General features: G+C 35.5%; 1 protein-coding gene and 1 non-coding gene across 2 annotated transcripts in view; one reads left to right on the plus strand and one right to left on the minus strand.

The window, feature by feature from the left end:
- LOC146999541 (uncharacterized) overlaps positions 1-23,673 on the minus strand; it is a 385,339-nt gene that overhangs the window by 169,857 nt on the left and 191,809 nt on the right. The gene's annotated exons all lie outside the window — the stretch shown is intronic.
- Positions 17,892-17,964, plus strand: TRNAA-AGC (transfer RNA alanine (anticodon AGC)). The gene has a single exon. It is a non-coding gene; the product is annotated as a tRNA-Ala (tRNA).

The raw sequence follows: 23,673 nt of genomic DNA on the forward strand, positions 1-23,673 counted from the left end.
TTGTTAATCAAAAATTCGTTAAAGTTTTACAAAATATGAAATCGATAACAAAACAAATTCCAAATTTCAAATTTGGGCTTCCTCATGCCCATATTCGCAGTAGCATTATGTCATTCAAAATTTAATGGCTCTATGTACCGTTGTTTGATCACAGTCCGAGAAATATAATACATTTATGTAGATTTTTCATTACTTAATTTCTTTAAATATAAGACAGGGTGATAATACTTTGTGGCAACAGTTTGAAAAGTGATTCGCCGTTTGTAGTGAATCGACGCAAAATCGCAAAACGAAAACAATAGTCCTTTGGACTAAAAATAAATATCCTCCCTTAAATAATTTACTTCTTTGGTAAACAATATACATATAAAAAAGGAGTAGTTTTAGGATTTATTTTAAGCAAGCAAAAATTAAAAAAAAAATTCTTATCAGACGTATGTGTTTCTTTTCCTGCTGCATAACAAATTAAATGTTTTTCGATATTTGACCCTGCTGGACATAAAGCATCTTTAGCATGTTTCAACCTTAAACGACATTTGCTAGCATAAAAGCTGAAAAAATAGTTTCATAAAATTATGTGGTGCTGAATCAGAGAAGAACATTTAATGCCATTTCAGAAATAATGAGAAATCTAGTTCTAACTCCGATCTAGAATTCATCAAGGATTTTTGCGAAAACTCAAATTTGAATCTCTAGACAGCTTTACACATTTTTTTTTTTTTTTGCACTTTGCAGGTAATTAATCGCTTTTATTAGTATTAATGTAAAGTCTTTAAAAGTCTAATCTCTTTAATATCAATTAATGTAATTTCTTTAAAAGTCTTATCAATACAGTTTCTTTAAATTCAATTATCGAACTGGATTTTCGAGACTCCAAAATTTCGATGAGCGACCCCATTTGGGGTCGCGACCCCCAATGGGTTAAGAAACTCTGTACTATACCACAGAGTCAAGTTATCTGCCGTCAAAATGCCCGCCTCTCCAGCCATGAAAATTAGTGAATGGTTCTATTAAATTTTCTCTTAGTACCAATTTATTATTACATATATATGATGATGATGTAGATGGTGATTTAGTTTTGGACGAGAGAAAGCACCCATTAACTTTTTACTCATAGCCAGAATAGTGAAAGCGTGGCATGAAATGCATATTCTTACGGACTGCATATTAGATTACTGGAACTTCGGAAAGCACAGCTATCTTGAAAGTCACAGCATAGCTTTTTTTTTTTTTTTTTTTTCTTGGGACAAACAATTTCTTATACATATCCTAAAACATCTCTTCTTGATTTTAACACTATGGGTATTATAAGCTCCCCACAATTTTATATACGCGTACCACATCTTTAAAAATAGATAAAAGCAGCATAGCGTCGAGACCGGTATTAATTAGGCCAGAGAACGGAGGAAAAGTTAATGCGCATTCAGCAGCTGGAGTATTTATAAAATCAGTTGCTTTGTTTCAGTTTTGAATGGTGGCTAGATAAGAGCTCTATAGCACTGCGGATCATTACAGTTGAAGTAATAACGTAGTGACGCAGTACAGATTCTTTGACAGGAAATGAAAGTTAGTTAATGAAAGTTAGGAATTAAAAGGACTACTGCTAAAGTTAGTTTATTTTTAGCTTCGTATCGTTTTATGTTTTACACATACATTCATACACGTATATATATATATATATATATATATATATATATAACTGATAATTTACAAAATATTCACGTCTTTAGAATTAATTGTAACAGACGTGTATAAAGTTGTATATTGTATAATTTTATGATAGTTTGTAGAGACATTAGGTATTTTTGGAAGCAGGCAAGATGAAAAATGAGCAACACCTTCGCCAGGAATAGAACCGCGGACCTCTGGAATACGCGTCCAGCGTGCAGACCACTACACCCCGAAGGCATGCCGAGAAGAAATACCTTATATACTCCCCCTTTTAAAGGGCGACTGGGGTTTTAGGGGACCCAATCACCAAATCCTGGGTGTGGAGAATCCAAAACCCTTTTAGTTCAGGCGCTACTGTAGAGACATTAGATATTTTAGAAGCAGGAAAGATGAAAATGAGCAACACCTTTGCCGGGAATCGAACCGCGGACCTCTGGAATGCGCGCCGAGCGTGCAGACCGCCACACCACGAAGGCATGCTAAGAAGGCGGGAGAAATATCTTATAAGTTTGCCATTTAACAAAGCGTTGGCTATATTTTAGCATTTGTGGCCACCAGCGGGCGAGCAGCAAAGTCGCTGAACATTGGTAACTTGATCTAGGTTTCACTCCAGGCGGAAAGGCTAGACGTTTTTGTGAAATTTTCCATGTGTAGCGTGGACACGAGCCAATTTCCCTTATAAAGTTCTCCACGAAAGCATCCCTCCTCTTTAGGCTGATAACCCTGTTGTGCTTTGCCATAACAAAATAAAAATGTGATTTAGCATTTTTCTTAACTTCGCCACATTAAAAATATTATGTCATATGTTAGAACATAATTTCAGGCGAAATACAGCGTAAATGCACTGTTAAAGATGCTTATCTAGTATTTAATTATTTACTGAAATTTGAATTAAAATAAACAGAATCCATTTTAAGTTTTATAAATATACCAAATAGGATAGTTCCGAAATATTAAAAGGCTTTCTGAAACTTTTTTGGCCTGTGCACTCCTTTCACCACTGCTTGTACTCCATTTCCCCTTTCCTTCTTTCCCAAACTTTAAAAATTTGAAAAAGACATATACATTTATATAAATTTAGATTTTTTTATGTGTTTTATTAATTAAACAACAAGAAAGATAGAAAATGTTGATAAATATCAAAATTTGAATTAAAGTAACTTTTTTAATTCAAAAACTAAAACTAAATACTGACCAGCTAAATAAAAGGTATATCACATTCCCCTCCCCGAAACTATGAAATTCTTTTTCAGAGGAGAATTCCCCTTCCCCCTGGTTGAGAACCCATGATTTACATCTTATATTATCCATTTCAAGTTTAGAATTATATTTCTATATATTTCATTCAGTTATATTTCTTTCTTTTAAAGTAATTTATGACTCTTTATGAGCTTCTTGATCTAATGATCGATCATGTCAGCTAGCTGATAAATTTGTTTGGGTTTAAAAAAACGTATTTACTGAGTATAAAAATCAGGAAAAACGAATTTCCAACTCGTGAGAAAAGATAAAATGTGTCATATTCAACTCCGATAGCAACACCGGAAAGATATACATTTTAACTAAAAAATAACCTTTTGAGGGTGAGAATGTATTTGTTCACTTTCACTCGCAGTAGATAGCGGGCACCTTGAATTAAAAAAAAATTCAAGGTCTTGTTTTTCTTGCAGTATAGAGACACAACAAACCCGGTAGAACGGCGAGACAGATATCATAAACAGACAGCACTTGGCCATATCAAGAGTTTAAATTTTGATTTTTATGCTAATCTGTCTGGTCTATGAGCAGATGTTCGTCCGATATAATGTCGCGTGTGTTTTCGACGTTGTTGATGTATTCGGCAACAAAATTCAGTTTAAACTTTTTTAGAGGTGTGAATCAAAGTTCTGTTATTTATAAAGTTTTTTAAATAACAGAAACTAAATATGTTTATTCATTATGAGTTATCACTCTTAAAATTATTTGACCTTTGTATATTATAAGACTTTATTAAAAAATTTTAATCGTTATAAATTATTTAAATTATTATACTAAAATTCGAATATAAATTATAAATTATTATTAAATATTATTCACTTCCTGTTTTGGGACGCAGATATCCTTCGAATGCATTGCAATAATAACATTATTTAACCTTTCAGTGCATGAGAAAGTTAAGCACAGATAAACATCAGCTAATATGAGAAATTTAATCGCAGATAATGCTCACATACATTTTGGTATTATTATTTTTTTTTTCGTGACTCGAACGTGATCAGTTTTATAAAAATTTAGAAAAAATAGGAAAGAGAAAATGTTAACTACTTGAAATTTTATTCTCGAAGATTGTGATTTGAGAATTTTGGAACTTTTAATACAGAACTTCATTATTGGATTTTTATTTCTTTAAACGTTTTTGATGTTTCCAAAAACTCATGTTTAACAAAAATATTTTTTAAATAAATAAATAAATAGCGCATTGTATTATTACCCCGAAACAATCTCATTTGTAAGACGACACTGAATTTTATAAGAAGATAGGATGTTCTAATACATAACGTGATTCAAAATTATCTGGCAAAAATGTAGATGGGACCAAATTAAGCAGATTTTGGAATGAAATGTGTCTGTTTGTGTAAATCATTTCAACTCCTACAGATTTTGAATGGCATGCATCGCCACACGAACGCGTAGCTCACCGAGATGCGTTTCATCTATGGGGCTGGAAATAAAAACGGAGCATCCGTAGTACTTCGAAATTATTCTTTTTACCATCTTAAGTACTTGCTCCATTTTGATGATAATAACTCGTACTACATTTTAATAATAATAACTCGACCTAACTATTACTTTAAATGCTAATTACTGGATCCATGAAGAAGGTCAGGCGACTTATCATCCCATTTTAACCTCGAAGTAAGGTAACCTTTGACTTAAGTCAGCAGACTTTCGCAAACATTTACGACTACCAAGGCTAAATCAAATAATTCAGATGCCTGGAGAAATAGTTGCGAGACGTTCAAAGATAGCTGCTGTAAGTTCTCACGGAACTCAATGCTTAAATGCATTAACTAATTTACATCCTGGGGGGGGAGAAGGGAGGAGCCAGTGAAAGTAGAAGTGACGATAAATTGAAAATGACAGGATAATTTGTTAATAAACACAAAAAAATCTTAAAGGACAAAAATAAGCTAGTTTATCAGTTATGTTCAAACAAATGGTAATTATTTGAGTTGTTCAATATCTATATTTTATGATTTAAATCCCTACATTTGCAAATTAAATTTCATTAAATCGATTTGGGATTAATTAGTTCATTTGATTGATTCATTAATTGATTTGGGATTAATTTGGGAGTATTTATTTCAATCAGAGTTTTCAGTTAATGTGCTTATCATTACCAGACATATATTATTAAGTGAAAGTATGTTGTTATTCTTATAACCAGTTAAAACACATTGTCGTGCTAAGTACGCAGATCATGTTATTGTAAGTCTTATGTATTTCTAAAGATTAAAAGGAAAAGATCAGTTTACTCGTTTTGCAAGCTTATTTATCTTGAAAACTTCAGATAAGACCTTTTGCGAAGATCTGGCGTTCCGGAAGATTACTATTCTACTGATCTTCCTTTGAACAGCGAGCAAGAGATATTTGTTATCGTCTTGGCTAGATGGAAATGGTGTACATAAAATCTCTCATATACCGTATTGTATAAAAAACGAGAGTAAATATTCTGTCATGTGGTTGTGCCAATAATGGGTTTAAAAACGAGCGGTCCATCTCACCTAAACTTTTGTGAGCACTTCATATTTAGTCACGTGTTATGTTTTATTGTGTTTTAAAAGTTAATTAATATTTTTATGCAGCTAAGAATATAGATTACTCAAGAGCAAAAAAGCTGACAGAATTCACATATTCTAATTTTATCTGAAGCATCTAATTGTACAGAGATAAATACAGTGTTATATGCATAGATGAATAGTACCGCATACATAAATAAACTTTTGCAGCGGTATGACATTTATTGGATCCACTACGTATTATTTCGCATCATTGTGTGAGTAAGTAAGCTGAAAGCATGCATTTTCATATAAGAGAGGTATACTTGTGTGCAAAATCAAGCAACAGATTCACCTTTCAACATACAACTAGGAAATTTTTGAATTGGGATTTTTGCGAGCAGTACAGTGAAAGGCCAGATCAGTAGAAAGATGATGCATATGCAAATATCAGCACCATGACTTGAGGGTACGTCAGGAATGGAAAATGTGAGGAGTCAGCGCGCTCAGTGCAAGACAATTTAAAAGGAAGAAAAGAAGGTGCAGTACCCAGGCATTCTTCTGTAGATGAAGGGGAAATTACACGTGCAGTATGGCTACATAAACAAAATGCTTTTACTTGTGGTAGAGTGATTGGCAAGCTTGAGGAGAAGCGTAGTTCCCCGTCTCTTCCCCAAAAAGTTGAAAGTGATAGAAATGGTGTTTCAGGAACTTGGAAAGACTTCCAGACAAAGGCAGAGATGTAAGAAAAGTTGATGGTGGTCGGCTAAGGAAACCAACGGGGACTAATGTCCAATATATCCCCCTGCAGGCGAAAAGAGATCGAAACCAGACAGCGGGCAACAATGATCAGCGGTTGCTCACGGCAACCGGATGAAAGGTTTACTATGGCCAGATGACTTTATATAAGTGGCCGATTCTCCCTTTATACAACATTCAGGCCGTACCATTCATTGACAGCAGCCCAGTGGCGGAAACCTTTGCATTAGTATAGAGAATACAATGACTGGACACCTCATCAATGGAGTCACATTCTCTTTACCGATGAGAGTCATTTCAGTCTGACAAACGATTCTTAGCGCCAGTTGATATGGCGAGAGATTGAGACACGCTTCCATCCTTTTAACATCAGGGAAAGAGACTGCTGAGATAATCCTGGCGTGCCTGTATGACAAGGCATAATGATGAACGGATGGACGGAGCTCCACATTCTGAAAAGAGGTTCATTTACTGTAGATCGTTACCTTGATGAAGTTTTCTTTTCCCAATGTGTGTGTTTTCCGGAGTACCATTGGCTCTGACTTTGTATTTATGGATGACAATGCACTACGACATGGGACTCATACTGTTGAGGAGTTTCTAGAAAGTGAAGCTATTTACAACATGGTTTGGCTGGTGAGAATTCTTGATTTAAATCCCATCGAATATGTGTAGAATATTTAAGGGAGATGCCTGGAAACACGATCTTACATCTAGAGAAGATCAGAGAACTAAAACAGATTGTGCTTGAAGAATAGGAGCTTTTACCCTTAAGAACTGTTAGATGATCTGGTGCTAAGTATCTGCAGACGGAGTAACTCAACCATTGCAGTTAGTATGGGGAGTTCTATATCTCACCAAGGCTTTTTAGTTCATTGTTCTTCATGTTGGTCAGACAGATTTCGTACCAATGCCATTCTTTCAATAAAGCCTTTTTCTCTTCGTTCTGTGGTGTATGCGTCCTAATAACGTTTTTTGATACTATATTTTCCTCATTCTTTAAGTACTACATCGTGCTTTTGTTGAATGAATGTCATGTCTTTCAGTTGATTTTTTTGAAGAATTACAGCCAAAATCAGAAAGTTTGCTTAAGTTTTGCGCATTAGCATATTTATGACATATATATCAAAGGATACGATCTTATATTGCTCATATTAAACACAAAAGAATTATATTGGACATAAGATTATTATAGAGTCATAAAAGGTGTCTCAAAAATAACGTCGTTTTGAAACTATTATAAATCGAATTTATTTATTTGAAATAAGTAAACAAAGCACACGATTCTCTTCAGGAGATGTTGAAGTTTAAATATGAAAAACAATATTTGGCATATGATCCTGCCTCGCATTAGACCTACGCGTGATCACTCAGGACATGAAATTAACCATCACTCGATTACACATTTCCCCATCAAGTTCGTGGAGGACACATCGAATTTTTTGTGTGAGTTTCATCAGATAACGGAGTTCGTTCTGGTAAATTTGTGTTTTAGCGTATTTCCATAGGAAAACATCACAAGGTGTCAAATCACAAGATCAAGGTAGTGCTGGTCTCCTCATAACGAGATCAGTCTGTCCGGGAACTTCTCACGAAGCAGACCGATTCTTTCTCCTGAAGTGAGGCGGCAAGTTGCTCCGTCTTGTTAGAACCGTAAATTCTTGATGTTCATTTGATACAAACGGGGCCAAAAGAAATCAGGGAGCATTACACGATAACGAACTCCATTCACTGTGACAACACTTCCTTGTGTTTCATCGTCAAAAAAGTCTGGATGAATTAAGCATGCACTGCAAATCCCCCACCAACGCTATGAGGATGCATGTCTTTTTCGTGAATTACCCTTGGGTTCTCTGATCCCCATAATTCGGAAATTTTGTTTGTTCACGAAGCCGCTTAAATGAAAGAGAGCTTCATCTGAGAAAAAGATGCGTTTTGTGAAAGCATGGTGGCCTAGCCGTTTTTCAAGATCCAATAGTTTAAGTTCTTGTGTTAAGTGAACTATTAAAACGAGAGGTCCATCTCACCATCTGCACAAGTCCAGATTCGTCCGGAATCAATTGATAAGAATGTAAGGGTATGAAGAGAACTAGGCAAAAAGAATTAAGTTAAAATGTCATCGAACACCCCGCAGTCAAAGGTGGCAGCATCATGGTGTAGGCTGGATTTTCAAAGGGATATCTCACCCAGCTGCACATCTATAACTACGGTTCTGTGACAGTTGCTCGGTATTGGAATGAAGTACTACACACCATTGTGAAACTTTACGCTGTAGCAGTTGATTGTGATTACTTACTTATCGGTGATAATGCTTCTTCCCATCGAGCTGTTAACTTGTACCTGAAGAGGAAGGAAATTTCTTACATGGGGGTACGGACGGCCGTTTAGGATGCACATGGAACCTTCTATCTCTGCTCGATTTTAGCCCCTCCGCCCAGTTTCAAACAGTTGGAGACTGCCCTAAAAGAGGAATGGGCATCTAGTTAGCGTCTGCGATCAATGGTCACCTTATTGAAAGCGTGGGAAATCGTTGCAAAGTTTGTGTGAATGTCCGGGAAGGTCACATACCTTATTTATATAAGTATTATTGTTTGTTTGTTTTTAGCTTTAAATATCAATCTGTTAATGACGCAAATGTGACTTCATATTATAATTTACTAAAATTAAATATTGTTTTGATTTTCTACATAATGATTCTTTGTTTTCATGCATAAAAACAACTGTTTTCTTTATGTGCAATGTAGTGTTAATCAAAAATTTACTTTTTTTGTGAATTTTACCATGGCTTGCTTAACTTTCGAAAGTCAGTGTGTATGAAATGTATGCTGTTAGAGTAAAACAGAAATTCTCAACCAAGAAAAAATTTCATGGGGGAATGCGATCAGCATTTTATTTAGCTGTTAAATATTTAATTTCAGTTTACGGGTATAAAAAAACAACTTTCATTCAAATTTTGGAACTTAGCAACATTTTCCAAACTTTTTGTTGTTTAATTCACAAGACACATAAAAATAATCTAAATCTAAATAAAGGTATATGTATTTTTCTATGTTCGAAAAGGAGGGAGAAGAACTGCTCTTTGAAAGGAGTGCATGGGATAAAACAGATTGAGAACCACCGGACTGAAACCACCTTTCTAAAGAGTTTGAACAAGTATTATATTATCAGGTTCAATATTCCTTCTAACCTTCTTCGGGAACATACAAGGACCTGACTAGGAACAGAGAGCTTACTAAAGCTATGTTCACTAATTGTGGTAAGTAGACAGGATACAGACGAAGGGTATACAAAACCCTTTATTTTTCTCTATATACAATAACTTCCGTACTTCGGAATACACTGACCCTCCACTCGGGGTCTAACGTAAAAAAGTATAAAAATAAAACTAAACTCTAATTTAACTTTAGAATAATACACGTGGAAGATTGGCCTTATAATAACAGGAAGCGTATGTAGCACAGAGACTGTGAACACTACAATACGTTTAATTTATCAAGAGGATTAAAACCTCTGGCCTGGAAGGCGAACAGCAACTGCGTAACTTCTAAGGTAAGCGGCCTGCTTCGAACTCACTGCTTCCTCTCTCTTTCGCTTGGCAAAAAGGCCACACTTAAATACTTGGCGTTCGCTAGACAAACTTTGCATAAAAACCTTCACGCTTATAATTCTGGCCGGAAGTAGAAAATAAGAAGTGATAGTAAAGATTTAAAATAAAATAAACGTTAGTAAAACTTAAGATCCTTACATACTTCCCGCCAGAGTTAATTAGTTTGAAACTGAGGTCTAAAACGACCTTGTTGAAAACTTTTAGCTCTAGAATCTAACGCGAGGCCAATCTTTTACAACATAACTTCTCTAGAAACTAGAAAATTTAAAAGAAAGAAATTTGTTACAATAGCAGCTCCCAGGATATACAACAATCTTTTTTTCATATGTACTGCATCTAAACAGGAGCTTTATTCAATTCTGGTTCCTTCCAGAGATCTGGAAGGAAAACTAGTTTAATGAAATGTTACACAATGACATTGCAAATAACATATAGAATATACTTCTCTTAACATTCTTATTTCATTCATGACTATTTTAATTATCTCTCCCCGTGCTCTCTGACATGTGTTGTAAAAAAACACCAAACACGAATGTGTTTCTGTCTACGTGTGCCACACTTCCTCCTACAATCAAAACACTAACGTGTTAAAATTCAACATAACGAGACCTCTTAACACACCCTACTTTCAACTCTAAACCCTGAGGTACTATTCTAAAAGTGGCTAACTCTAAAGTGTAGCGTCAGAGAGCCTAACTACATCATTCAACCTTTACCACATATTCGCCATGATTTAATCTTTACAGTCACACGAATAACAAATTTTTAACATTACTTTCACTTTTACCATATCACGGTATTTCTTAACATTTAAAATAACAGTTCACATGTATCTAAGAACATATCACCATGCCGTTAATTTTACACATTTGAAAACATACATTAGTAGTACATTGTTAACTTCTATTCTTTTCAAAGCAAGTGCCAATTCTTTCTACATTGAAATAATACTACATTTCAAAATGTCTTTCAGACCAAAACTTCTTTCTTGCTAGAATGTTTTAAATAAAATTTATACAATAACTTTTTACAATATTTAAGTCTTTACACAACGCTATTCTACATCAACTTTAGTTTTACGCACGAGTAAATTAAAAACATAATACGAAAATCGGTCACAACTCATTTCTCGCCCTTTTGGCGATAAAGGTAGACCTCGCATGAGGTAAAACTTCTTGAAATCTGCCACTTGCAGTAAGAATGAAAGATTAACTTAAGTTTGCAAAGTAACATAAAATTTTACTTATCTTTGTAATATTCGGACATCCTTTTCTGGGCCCAGTCTTTAAAGGTACCGCAGATAGTAGCTTGGTTTATCCTCCTTCTTGTACGGGCTCACCCTTCAGTGCTTTCCTCTGGAAGCTTCCTTTTTTCACCAGTACGGCCACCCTTGAATACTTTCCTTTTCTCCTCTGCTTGTGGTCTTTGCCGTTTGATGGCAGCTGGTCTCGGCGGAACCGGGAAACTTCTGTCGTGATCCTGCTTGGACCTCGTTGTTGGCCGTTCAAATTTTTCTTGTACTTTATCCTCCGCCGCTGATGGCCCTTCCGCAGTTCGGCGACTTTTGCTGCGGAGAGTTCTGTCGGATGAGTAGATCTTCCGTTTTAAAGCCAGGTTATAGTTGCCGTCGTTTCTCCTGGTCCTCTTCACATACGTCGTCCTTCTCCCTTCTTCATTCTGGGGGTGTTCGTGAACTCTGTTTTCTGGACGGTGGAACGGCTTCTTTTTCTTGTTACCTTCCATTTTTCCGCGGGGCAATTTTCTTTTCACTTGCTTCTGTCTCTCATTGGCTTGCCCTTGTACTTGTCGTTTTTTCACCTCTGGAACTTGTACCTGCGGTGTCTGCCGTGCCGGATCCTGCAAAAGATCTGAAAAGATTTGCATTTTATTACGATCGAAGCAGGGCTTGATTTGATCAATGTTTGCGGAACAGGTTTCACCATTTCTGGCTTTTAACCCTACAACAGCGTGAGTTATTTTTTCTATAACATATGGTCCTTCAAATCGTGGAAAAAATTTGGCAGTTTTATCTTCTGGTGCTGAAGAAAGTGAATGCTTAATTTTTAAAACTTCATCCCCTACTTTATAAGTTACTCCCCGTCGTTTCAAATCATAATATAATTTCTGTTTTCTTTGTGCTACTTCCGTATTCTTTTTTGCTTCTTTTATTAGTTTTTCTATATCACCCATTTTAAATTCTGGGGCTCTTTGTTGCACATAAAATAGTTTATCTAACGGTGTTATAATCTTTCTGCCTAGAAATAACTCAGCAGGAGTTTTGCCCGTTGTATCATGTTTTGCGGTCCTAAGGGCGAAAGCAAATTCATTGACATAGTTATCCCAGTTTTTATGAAAATTTTTAACACAACTACGGATAATTTTCACTATATTTCTATTGACCCGTTCCGCTATATTTGATTGCGGCCGATACGGGACCATTTTTAAATGACGTATGCCCAGTTTTTGGCACATGTTTTCAAATATATTACTTACAAATTGAGGACCATTATCCGATATAACTTTTAGAGGCGCCCCGTATTTTAAAATATATTTATTTAAAATAGAATCGGTAACCAATTTCGCGGAGGCTCGTTTTAAGGGAACAATTTCGGTCCATTTACTAAAATGATCAACCATAACAAGGAGATAGCGACTTTTATTTAACTGACTTTTTGGGAAAGGGCCCAATAAATCGATGCCAATTATTTCATTTGGAAATTCGGATTTAATACTATTTAGAAACCCGGCCGGGCGGAAATTAATATAATTAACTGCTTGACATGTTGGGCAGGACTGGACATACGCCCTTGTTAACTTTTGCAGTTCAGGAAAGTAGACTGCCTCGCGTACGCGTTGGATAGTTTTTCGAATACCAGCATGAGAAGCTAAAGGGCTGTCATGGAGCTCATGCAGGATATTTAATCTAAGACTAGCTGGGATAACAGGTCGAAATTCGTTGTTGGAATTCGTAGTTTTTGTGTAGAATAATAGACCATCTATTAGTTCGTAATGGGCCGCCCTATTTCTTATCGCCACAATATTTTGGTGGCTAAAATTTTCAGGATCCTTCAAATACTCATAAATACTTCCAAACTCAGGATCCTTACCCAGTTCTGTTATTACAGTTTCTCAGGAATTTATTGTACACGCTGTAAGCATTGCAACTTTTACGGTATTACCCTGTTCGTCTAATTTAATTCGTGATAGGGCATCTGCTACGATATTTTCCTTTCCGGGGGTATGCTTGATTACCAGATTATATTCTTGCAGCTTGAGTGCCCATCTTATTAACCTTGGGGATAAATTTTTCCCTGAGTACAATCTAGTTACCGCCGCATGATCAGAGTATACTGTTATCGGCGCCTTTCCAAAATAGACTCGGAACTTTTGCACTGCTAACAGAACTGCAAGTGCCTCTCTCTCGGTCGCGGAATAGTTTCTTTGTGTTTGATTTAAAGTTCGGCTAAAAAATGCCACGGGCTGCTGATTTTGCGAAAGTACCGCTCTACCGCATAATCCGAAGCATCCGCTGAAATTTCTAAATTTTCATCCTTTTCAGGGAATTTTAACACAGGGGCTTGCGTTAATGCTTGTTTTAATTTTTCGAAAGCACTATTGGCTTCGGCTGTCCACGAGAATCTTGCCTTTTTAATTTTTAATTTTAACAATGGCTCAGCGATAGCCGCAAAATCTTTTATAAAGGACCTATAATATGAACAAAGTCCTAGAAAAGAAGAGAGCTTCTTTGCCGTGTTTGGAGTCGGATACTTTTGTACAGCGATTATTTTTGATTCATCTGTCTCGATCCCTTTTTGAGATATTTTGTAACCTAAATATTTTAATTCAGGGGCTGCAAATTTGCACTTTTCGACATTAACTTTTAGACCGGCCTCATTTAATAAAGAAAACACCTGTCTTAAATCCTGTACATGTTGGTCTAGATTATCACTAGTAATAATGATATCGTCTAAATAGATAAATGTGGACTTTCCAAGAACAGGTCTTAACACAATGTCCATGCATCGCTGAAATGTTGCTGGGGCCCCTGAAAGGCCAAACGGCATACGCAAAAATGCATAAGTGCCAGACTTGGTTATAAAAGCAGTCTTAGGCACGTCCTCAGGCCTCACCCCTATTTGAAAATAACCAGTCGTTAAGTCTAAAGTCGTCATAAATTTGGTTGATTTTATGTTCCTTAAAATTTCTTCTATGATCGGCAACGGATATACCGGATATTTCGTTATGGAATTTAATTTACGGTAATCAATAACGAATCTCCACCTTTTTGGATGCTCCAAAGGATAATCATTATTTTTCTTACATAAAATCACCGGGCTAGCATAACTACTTGAGATGGGCGTTATGATCTTTTTACGTAGCATATCGGTAATATGGCATTCTATAATTTTTTCCTTATTCTTATCATACCGGTATGGTTTTTGACGAACTGGCAATGCATCTCCGGTGTCAATACTATGGTTAGTAACCTGAGTAAATCCTGGAATATCACTAAATAACGAAGCAAATTCACTTACCACTTGTCGGATTCTATCTTGCTCGTCATTAGGCAGGTGGTCAAGATTTAACCTTGGCGGTTCAACCTTTTCTACACGCACTGGTTTCATTGTCAGCTTAAGGGACGCTTCATTAAAATCCAGTGTAGCTTGCGCCTGAAAGAAAGTCTATTCCTAAGATCAAATGTGCTTGCAAATTCTTTACTATAAAAAACATCACCTTTACTTGTTCGCCCTTGATACGGATATACAAAGGTACTTTACCTACGCACTTACATTTTCCTCCTTGCGCCGCTAATACTGTCGTATTATCCGCATTATATATGCGGTATTTGCGAAAATACTTTCTAAAAAAGACTTCTGCCACACAGGAACACTGCGCGCCGGTATCCAGGAGTGCGGTGGCCGGGATATTATTCACCAAGACTTCAATCTTCGGAAGAGTCAAATTTTTCACCATTACTGTATTTAACTTGTAGGAAGAGGGGTTTTCGTGGCCTTCGGATTTCCGCACCCTCTCGTCCGCAGAAATCCGTTTTAGTTTAAATTATTTTTCCTTTCCGTGCTTTCCTTCTTTTTCCCCTGGCCTTGAGACTTTTTTCCTGGGTTGCTATTGAACTGTCGACGTTCGCCGGCTGTTTTTGAATGCTCGGGTTTCCTTGCCCACTGATTCGCTTTTTCTCCGTAGCCGTATGCTTGAGTTTGCTGTAGTCTTGGCGTACCAAATTGGTTTCGCTGTTGATATTGGCGTCTTCTTTCGACGTCCGCCGTTCTTCTACTTTCAAACTGGATTGCTAGCTCAAATAATTTTTCCAGTGTAGTCGGATTTCTTAATTCAATAAAGTCTTGCACTTGGGGCAGTAACCTCGGCAAAATCACTTGAATTATTTCAGGATCCGGACGGTTTCCATACAAGAGCTTGAAAACGTGAATTTTTCTTAAAATAAAGCTCGAGAAGTTTTCGATTCTTTGTTGATATATACTAAAAAGTTCCGTTTCTAATTTCGCACGATCCCTTACAACAGGGAAGGTCGTAAGTATAGGTGGGACTTCCTGCTTGACCCAAGAGACTTCTGCCGATACATTTGAACCAGTTAAGCGCTTGGCACCTCAAAGCGCTGGTAGCTAAGGTAATTTTTGAAACTCGTGCACGGGGTAGAGCATGAAGTGGTCATCCAATTTTTCCAAAAAACTGGTTACCGGTGAGTTTCCGTTAAACGTTGCTTCTGGTTTCATCGAAGCGCGCATGGTCTGGACGATGTAACCGAATCCTTCCAGGGCGGCAGCTGGCATTTCTGGATTCTGAGCCGTTTCTGCAGGCAGCACAGGTTCTTCTTGAAACTCTGCCATGGTTATTCTTCTTCGTTGGGCGCCACTATCAGGTTCAATGTTCCTTCTAACCTTCTTCGGGAACATACAAGGACCTGACTAGGAACAGAGAGCTTACTAAAGCTATGTTCACTAATTGTGGTAAGTAGACAGGATACAGACGAAGGGTATACAAAACCCTTTATTTTTCTCTATATACAATAACTTCCGTACTTCGGAATACACTGACCCTCCACTCGGGGTCTAACGTAAAAAAGTATAAAAATAAAACTAAACTCTAATTTAACTTTAGAATAATACACGTGGAAGATTGGCCTTATAATAACAGGAAGCGTATGTAGCACAGAGACTGTGAACACTACAATACGTTTAATTTATCAAGAGGATTAAAACCTCTGGCCTGGAAGGCGAACAGCAACTGCGTAACTTCTAAGGTAAGCGGCCTGCTTCGAACTCACTGCTTCCTCTCTCTTTCGCTTGGCAAAAAGGCCACACTTAAATACTTGGCGTTCGCCAGACAAACTTTGCATAAAAACCTTCACGCTTATAATTCTGGCCGGAAGTAGAAAATAAGAAGTGATAGTAAAGATTTAAAATAAAATAAACGTTAGTAAAACTTAAGATCCTTACAATATCAGAAAAAATTATTTAAATGGCAAAATTTTCAGTTTAAATGAGTTTTAAAACAGACGGTTTTGCTTTACTTTAAAAAGTACTCTCTGTTTGGGAATATTTTTTTAAACTCCAACCATATTTTTGAAAGCATAAATTATCGTGTGCTACTTGATGGTTTTGTTTTCATGCAAAATGGCGCTTTTAAAGAAGTAATGGATGGAAGGCTATGTTTATGCTCGTTCCAAAGAAAATTATTTGTATCTAGTAATTAAAAAACCCTGAGAAAGCCATTATTTTTCGAATAAAGGTAAGATAGGTATGTCGACAAGAAGGGAAAAACGTCAGAGTTTAGCTTTAAGCTGAAAAAGTGTTTCAAATACCTATCCAAGGAAAATAACGGATCTTTAACGTTAAAAAAAAGTCTGCAAGTCAAAAGACAGTTTCAAAATTCTTAAAATGTTCAGTATCAACTGTAAGCAGAGTGGTTAATGCTGATTTGAATCTTGAAAAGGTGAAAAAAAAAATAATTAGCGTCGTCTTTTTCCACGACATATCGTCGAACGCAGAACGCGCTACAGAATTCTTTATGATAAACAATTATCCGGACAAAAATGGAAAAATGTTGTCACAAGAGACTTATCTTGGGTGTACTTAAATGATTGGAATAAAAAAAAGATACATCTATATCGACAAAAAGGAGGGGGAAAAATTCTTAAAACGTGGTTCAAAGTATCTAGAGAAAGGTTTTCAAAGGGATTTATGATTCTTGCTGGTTTCCATACAACGGCAAATTAAAAATAAAGAGAATGGAAGAAAAGGTTGAAAATCAACTCCGCAAATTATCAGAAACCTATTTTATACCCTATTTTCAAAAATGAAATAACTTCTTTTTACCCACAGTGCCATCATTCAGTAAAACTTCATCAAGACAAAGCAAGCAACCACACGTCAAAATCCACTGGAACAAGTCCTCCACTATCCATTATTTCCTCGAAAAATGGAACAAGAAACTGGTATCAAGACCATACCTTTCACTCACATCCTACTAAACCTCCTGATATATCATCCGTGGATTTTTGCGTTTTTACACTTTTAAAAAGAAAGGTTGTCCAAATGTCGACCTACAACCGTTTTTGGACTTTGGAAAGCTGTTCAAGAGGAATCAGATAAAATACCTCTTCCGATACTGCAAAGTCTTTATTGTCTTATACATTACAGCCTAAAAAGATATTGAAGAATAAGAGTTATCAAATAGAACATTTAAAATACAACCATTTCAGGTAAAATATTTCTGTAAATAATGAAACTTGCCTAAAAAGTGTGCGAACAGCCTTTGTATTATTAATAATAACACTCTGATTTATAATATTTTCAAACTGCATATTGTTACTATTTTTAGTGATTACAAGATATGACGTTTAATTATTTATTCTACATTAAAACAATAGAGTAGAAGAAATTCATTCAGTAAATTCACAACTCGAGACAAGTGCTACTAAGTATTATATTCTCAGTCAGTGTGAGGTAAAATGCAAACACAGCTGTTTGATGATGCGAAGATTGCAATGCGCTTTGTTTATATATGACATACGTAATAATGCTTAGAATATTATTCATAAACAACGATTCAAGCGCTGCGGGGGCGTAGCTCAGATGGTAGAGCGCTCGCTTAGCATGCGAGAGGTACCGGGATCGATACCCGGCGCCTCCAGTTTTCCTTTTATTTCCCCCTCTTCCTAAACGATATATAGTAATGTAGTGAAGATGTAATTGCAATAGAGAACATTTTAGCTAAACTAAGTTTTGGAAAAATATAAATCTGATGCCTTAATAAGCACTATGGAGACGGCTGTTCGTATAGCTCATCCTCATTAACACTTAACAAACGGTATGTTTTTTCCTCTGTCTTTCTCGGTTTCCGGAAATTTATGTAGAATTATATATATATATAGTATATATATGGTTTTAAAGCGTTACACGTTCATTAAATCAACGCTATTTTTGACAAAATTTTACAAACTTAGTTATTTAAATGTCTAGTATTTCATATGAATGTGATATTTTGTAAAGCATTCACTCTTGTGAAGTGGAACCTGACAGACTTGATACATATATATCTTGTTCCGCTTACAGTTTTCTAATTCGTTATCACTTCCTATATCGGAAAATGTATCTGCATAAATTTCCTCACAGACTTCCGCATCTCCCCCCCCTCCAAAAAACAAATCATGCTTGGCTTTTTAACGGTTACAAAATTACTATAACATACTACATTAAAAGCAAAACTACGCAGTAGGTTCAACCGACAGATAGTACTATAACTAATGTTAACAAGAACGGAATCCAATACGCATAGAAACGAAAACTAAAGGAACATGATTAAAAATTCAAGCAAAAACGTAATTCTACGTGGTTCCTCCTAGGAAGTTAGAATGGAAAAACGTAAATTTACATGACTCGTTCGTTAAGGGTATAAGTTATTTCTCCCCGCCTTCTTTGCATGCCTTCGGGGTGGAGTGGTCAGCAAGCTCGGCGCATTGTTGAGAGGTACGTGGTTCGCGTCCCGGGGAGGGCATTATTCATTTTTCATGATTTCTACTTCAAAATAAACCTAATGACTCTAGAAAGGCTAAAGGACATTGGAATATCCGGTTAGGGCTTCATAAACTTAAACAATTGATTACTTGAATAGAAAGAATATATTAATTATTTGATTTAAAATAACCGAATAAACAATACATGTAGAGTATGCATTTTTTTAGCAAAGAAATAAGTTATGCCTAAGAAACATAGGCTAATGCATACTGTATGGTTGACAAATTAAGATTAAAGAATCTGCTCATTCTAACGTAAAGAATCTGCGGAAAAATTCTTTAATCAATGTATCATCGAGAATTTTAGGATTATTGTACCTACAGTTTTTTCATTCAACTAATGTGTCGATAGCTGCAGACCTACATTTTTATGCATAGGATTTAAGTTATTCTAAAATAAAACTTAAGGGTTCTTCCAAAACAAAAAATTTTAGAAATACTGTGTCATATGTGTTTCAACGACGTAAGTGCAGGCACTTTCAACCGGATTATAAACTTACTCAGATTTTGGTCGGTCATGGAAGTTTTGGAACTTACTTTTTGCTTCATTTCAATATTGTTACTAGTGGACTCTGTGCTTGCGGCGATGCTGTGGAAGATGTGGAACATATTTTATTACATTGTAGGTTGCATGCGAGTGCCAGAAGTTGCATTTAAAGTGAGTTTAGGGTAGTTCTCTATTTGCTAGCCTCCTGCTTTCTACGATCTTTGTTATTTGAGGTTTCAGTATTATTATTTATATGACTGGATTTGAATCTTTAATGTGTCATTGTATTATTTTGCGTATCGTCTATGTATGGTTACGTTATGCATTGATGTATTGTATTGTTGATTTAGCATATTTCCTTTGTATCAGTATTGTTTTTAAGTATTATTTTATTTTTATTATTATTGTGTTATTATTAAGTTGGTTTATTTTCTTTTATAGGAATATTAAAATAGTTTAATTGTTCATGGATATATTCTAGTATTTTTATTATAAAAATATTTGTACTTTTTATTTGCTTTCTCCAGACCTAGATATTATGTTTCTATTGTTGAATGCATACTGTATCTCCTTGTATTATGAGTTGTCTACTTACATATGTAAGCCTCGAAGAATACTTCATGGAATACGAGGAGTTTTGTATTTGTTTTCTTAATAAAAAAAGAGATGTTTGTAGAATTCTGTTCTCTCTGGCTCAGTCGATCCTAAATCAGCATTGGAAACGAGGATGAATACTATGTTTTCAAACCAATCCATGAAAAGTAAATTTTGAGAAAAAACTGTTAGGTATCATATTATTACTTATTTTATAGAATAGCACGTTTAACTGACTTTTTTTCTACAGTGAAAAATTTCCTAAAATGATAGTCAGCATGATTTTCTGTGAAGGTAGTTGTCTTAAAGTACAGGACTAATATTCAAGAACGATATTTGTTTATATTCTCAAAACTTCTATTCTAAAATACTATAAGAAGTTTCCTGTAGTTAATACCGAAATGCGTGTAACTAATGCTGTATTTGTTCCCAGAGCAGAGTTCAATTATTAATATTAAAGATTCGGAATAAACATTCTTGTTTTAAAAATAAAAACATTTTCTGCCCATTTTGCTCAATTTAATTTTTATTCTTGGTCAGTTGTTGAATTTTTCAGACGTTCATTACAAAAGCAATATTTCCTTGAAGAAATTATTATCAGAGAATTCTCCTTAGTCAAAACACGCATTGCCTGCAGAATGTTAAGCTTACCTGCATTTTTTCCTCACAATATTTTCCAAAGCTGATCAGTTTAAAATTTGGAAGGTGGCTTAGTTACCCTGTCAATTTTGCTAAAGCAAAATATGAATAGCAACTTAGAATTTATTTCACAGATTATTCTTTCAAGAGACATGGCAATTTCTCTAAAATATATGACTGGAATCTAAAATTATTTGATAATCGAACGTATTTTGTATCCCATTTCTCTATAATAATATAAAGCAGTCTATCAAAAGTCATATCATTTGCTTGAAAAATCTGGAACTATCTATAAAATACGGGGCATACCATGAAGTGTGATATTGTAGTAAAGTCCTTGGTAGCTGATCACTTAGTAGAGATATTGGGATTTTTTGAACCAGGAGAAAGGAAAAATTAGCAATCACCTTCGCCAGAAATCGAACCATGGACCTCTAGAATACCGGCCCAGAGTGCACCACGAAGGCCCACTAGGAAAGTGGGAGAAATACCTTTTATACTCCCCTTTCTAAAGGGCGACTGGGGTTTTCAGAGGACCCAATTTCCAAATTCTGGGTGTGGAGAATCCTCATCTAACACCCTTTTAGTTCGGGTGCCACTGTAGAGACATTTCGATTTTTTGGAAGTAGGAGAAATGAAAAATTAGCAACCACATTCGCCGGGAATTGAACCACGGACCTCTGGAATACCGGCCCAGGTGCAGAACCACTACACCACGAAGGCACGCTAGGAAAGTGGGGAAAATACTTTATAACTTTACCTTATCGTATACTATTTGCGAGAAGCATTTATAAAACTTTACACTCTTCCACTTTATGGTTTCTTTTACATCTGATGTAATGAGCTTCGGTCACAAAAAGAGCAATGTTCTTCAGGATTTATTTTAGGTTATGAATATAAGGTATTTTTGTTACTATTAAAACAAGAAAGGGTTGTTTGATTCCCATGCATTCACTGTTTTTTCAAAAAAACGTTTGTTAAAAAGAAAATCATTTTTCAGAATGAATTCATAACTTAAAAAAAAATTATTCGATAAAACATTTTCCCCTTTTTTGGTACCTAACAAATTTATCATCTGATTTGAAGTATATATGTTTGCTGTGAAAAATATGAATAAATCTGAATATTGGTAGAATGCATATTTTAATGTATCTCATTAAAATATGCGATAATAATAATGCAAGTAATTAATAATTTGATCTGAAGACAATATATATAACGTAAGAAACATTGAAAGAGTAGCGAAGAGAAGGTCAGTTTTAATGCGAAAAATTGTTTTGCTTTTTGGATTGCATGAAAACCTCCTCTGTTTACACTGCAATATTTCGAGTAGAATTCTAGGAGATAGTGCTTCTTTCAACAAAGTCAGATCCAGTAGTAGCCGAATGCACAAGACTACTGAACTATGGTAGTTAGTAAACTTGAACTAATTTGGTAAACTTAGGTTCCAACTTATACCAACTATACCAACTTAGGTTCATTAACTTAGGTAAACTTAAGTTCAAATATCAACAAAGGGTTTGCTGCTTCGGGTTTTAATGTTGCTACCATCCATTGTGTAATGTAAATACGAGCCATTTTGCCTTCGAAAGTTCGTCAAGAAGGTTGGGTATTTGACTGTTAAAAGGTACAAGAAGAATCTGTCTAAGGGGATGGGTGGCCTTTGTGGAAGACTATTTAAAGCGGACTATCTCGTATTCGTATTATCCATGGCAGAAAACTAAAACCCCATGCAACCAGTCCTTTCGTCCAGAACTCGAGTTAGAGCGTCTAGCGCTCTTGCTGCTCAGCAACTAACGAGTGTGTTCCAAGAACGTATTCTTTCTCTTAGGCAGATAATCTTCATAATATCTGCCATAATCATTAACAAACTTTAACGTCAGCAATATCAAGCAGTGGTGTGAGAATTTCCGAGACGCAGATTATTTGTGCATAGCTCATCAATTGGGATGAATAAGTTTTGCTTGTAGAGGTTCGTCAAGGATATTGTCATTTTAGTTCCAGTCTTCTCTAATCTCTAGGATCTTCTGAAATGTGTCATGGATATTATAGCTCTAGTTGATCGTTGCGCACTGTCACGCATGTTGGATAAAATGGATTATCGGGAAAAAATATGCAAAAGCTCTAAATTAGTAGTTTATCTGTATTTCAATATAATAAAATTTTGCAGTCTGTTTTACGCCATTTTAAATGTTTCTGATTATGATTATGAAATGACTAATGATTAATGTTATGGAATAGTTATTTTGGGGAAAGCTTGCATCTTTCCCTTAATGCTCTAGTCGAGCTGCTTGCGTCAATTTAGTATATTTGCTACTTGCTTATTTATTTGATTATACTACGCTTGATTTAAAGGACTGATTTAGATGGCTATGAGTGGTGAATGTGCTTCCTCCAAACGTATTCAACTTTAATCTTTATTATTATATATACATACAAGAATTAACTTTAACTTTAGACTGGATGTTCGAAAACTTCCAGCAATTTTTACGTACTTGTACGAAGTAAAGGAAGTATTGTAATCACGAAAAATTTCAGGTATCATATTTCACCAAAAACAATCATTTTGAAAGTTCTGAAATCCATTTGAATGACTTTTTTTGCATGATATCTATACATTAGAACAGAATAATGGACTCTATTTTCCGCAATGGATTGTAAAATGAATTTAAAATGGATTCAGAAAAACATTTTCTTGACGTCTGTACGTACATATGTGTTTCGCATAATCAAAAGAGAATAACCTTAAAACGGGGAAATTTTATATATGGGACTGGGCTATAACATGTAGTTATGCACCTCCGACTTTCGTTGCATCGACCGCAACAAACGTATATGTATATATTGTTGCACGCGTACGGGTTCGCAATAGATTAAATGCACACAGCTCCGATGATAAATTGATAAAATTTATTTTACGAAAATAAACCCTTCAGAGATCTTGAACTTCCCACAAAAATAGTCGTAAAACTCATCACAATAATTACGGAGTACAATCAGTAGCTACGTTTACTGTGAACGTTAGCGACAAGAGAATGCAAAAAGCAGCTAACGAGCGAAGCCATACTTGGAACTCACACTGAGCTAACAGCTAACAACAGCAACT

The sequence above is a fragment of the Stegodyphus dumicola genome, chromosome 1 (genome assembly GCF_044657685.1).
Source record: "Stegodyphus dumicola isolate Sdum_Otavi_A_Nest chromosome 1, ASM4465768v1".
NCBI lineage: Eukaryota > Metazoa > Arthropoda > Arachnida > Araneae > Eresidae > Stegodyphus > Stegodyphus dumicola.